Source organism: Physeter macrocephalus, chromosome 9, assembly GCF_002837175.3.
Source record: "Physeter macrocephalus isolate SW-GA chromosome 9, ASM283717v5, whole genome shotgun sequence".
NCBI classification, from domain to species: Eukaryota; Metazoa; Chordata; class Mammalia; order Artiodactyla; family Physeteridae; genus Physeter; species Physeter macrocephalus.
In genome coordinates, this window is record NC_041222.1 from 3,597,077 (window position 1) to 3,599,527 (window position 2,451).

Genomic DNA, 2,451 nt, shown 5'->3' on the forward strand with positions numbered 1-2,451 from the left:
TGGTGTTGAATGCTGCTGAGGCCTGGCAGAGTCACAGTGTCAAGATAGGATAGGTGCATTAGATAGGAGGTAAACTGAGGCAGAGAAAAAACTGACCATAGGGTTTTGACAACATGGAAGCCACAGATGACCTTTTTTTTTAACTTTTTTTTTTTTTTGGAGGCACCGCGCAGCATGTGGGATCTTAGCTCCCTAACCAGGGATCGAACCCGTGTCCCCTGCGTGGGAAGCGTGGGGTCTTAACCACTGGACCACCAGGGAAGTCCCAAGCCACAGATGACCTTGATAAGATTAAGTGGAACAGAATGCAGTGGAATGAGGAGGGAATAGGATAATTGCTGAGAAAGGCGTGTGTGTGTGTGTGTGTGTGTGTGTGTGTGTGTGTGTGTGTGTTTAGCTGAGAAAAAGTGGAGTATTTGTGTGTTGGTGGAATAATTTACCAGAAAGTGAAAGTTATCAATGATGCAGGAGAAAGGGGGTCAATTGCAGAAACAAAGGGCACGTGATCCAGTGGTCACGGGCAGCAGCTGGCCTTAGGTAGCAGCGAGGACAGTTGCTCCTTTGTATCCAGAATGAGGGCAGAGCTCAGAAAGGGCTCAGAGGCAGGTAGATTGAAAGATCTGGCATTAGGAGGGTGTGGAGAGTCAGGAGGCGTTTGGAAAGTGGAACGAGGAATGAAAGCAGTGACCTTAGGATTGAAGGCGGCTCCCAGCAAGACCATCTCTTATCAACAACCTCTCCTAACACCCCGTCCGTGCCAGGCCTGGCGCCAGGCAGAGGGGGTCATGGATGACTCACCCAGTGTCCCTGCCGATGAGACGATCATAGTCTAAGGGAGACAGACCTGTAAAATGACAACTTCAATACAATGTGCTAATAATAAAGACACGTTCAAAGTGTTTTGAGAACAAAGAGGGAGGGAGTAACTCTGCCTGGAGGGGTCAGAGAAGGCTTCACAGAGGTGAAATTTAAATGAGGCTTCAAGGAGGATGAGAATATTATCAGGCCGGCTGGAGGAGGAAGGTCGTTCAAGGTGGAAGGAACGGCACGTGAAAGCCGCTTTCACATGATGAGAAAGATCCTTTTACTGCTTTTCTCCCTGCTCCAACTGTCTGTCTCTTTTCTTCTTGCCGCTCCCCCCTCCCCGCTCCCAAGCTGTTGTCTCTCAGGCTTTCTCGGTTCAAGAGGAAATTTTTCTTTTTGGAAAGTTTAATAAACTTCCGTTCAGCCTGTACTGAGTCATGACAAAGGTGTGTTTCACACTTAAACAAACGTCTCAGATGTTATTTTTTGCACTTGAAGAACAAGCTATTTTTAAAGAAATCCAAACTCACTGGGACTCAGCAAGGACGATTGCTGTGACCTGTTTTTAAGAAGTGAGCTTTGGAAAGGAACATAGTGGCCAGCGGTGGCAGCATCAGAGAACCTCCTGGCAAATCTTTCCTTTAAATGTTTCAGTGAGCCAGTGAGTAGTTTCACCTTACTAAGGTGCTCATTTTATCTTGGCTATCTGGTCCTCTGGAAAAGTCTCAGGGAGTATGCAACAATTATTGAATAACAGAATGAGGGGAGATGATGCCACCACCCTCTTAGAGGTAGTGGTGGGGAGAGATGGAGAGAAGAGGGTGGATTTGAGAGAAGTTTAAACAGAGCAAGGAACAAGGGGCAAGGCCATTTCCCCATGCTTTGGAAGTGTCACTGTACTCAGCTCTGTACTGGTAGCCTGTCATGGCCGTCAGTTTCTTCCCTCTTTGAACACGCATATAACCCTTCCCCACCGTGGAGTCTATACCTCCATCCCCCCTTGAATCTGGTCAGGCCTGTGACTACTGTGATCCATTGAACACAGGGAGAGTGACGCTGGACCAGTCCTGGGACTAGCTTTAAAAGCTACTGTTGTGAGAAGCTTAAGACATATGAAGAGGCTACATATAGGTAGTCCAGTTAACATTTCAGTTGAGCTCCCTAGCCAACAGCATGAGTGCACCATCTTGGACTTTGAGCCCCGTTGAACCTTCAGATGAATCCAGCCCCAGCTGACCTCTGACTGCAGCTGCATGAGAGACCCCAAGTGAGAACCACTCAGTTAAGCCCAGTCAACCTACAGGGCCATGAGAGATAATAATTACCAATATGTTTTATTCCATGATAGACATATTTTAAAATAGCAACACTAATGTCATTACTAACAATAAGATTATTGAGAGGAATTTAAGATTTGTTATTGTTTTTTTCCCTTTATCCTTAGAATATATCTCATTGAAGATGAATGATTGAAAGTACTTTGTTTTAAGGTCAATTGGGGTAATTCTTTGTCTGGGCATGTTAGCAACCTCATATAAAGTTATGTTCATGTTTTGGCTTGTTTTTCATTTTAGGGATTATTTAAAAATTTATATCACTTGGGCTTCCCTGGTGGCGCAGTGGTTGAGAGTCCGCCTGCCGATGCAG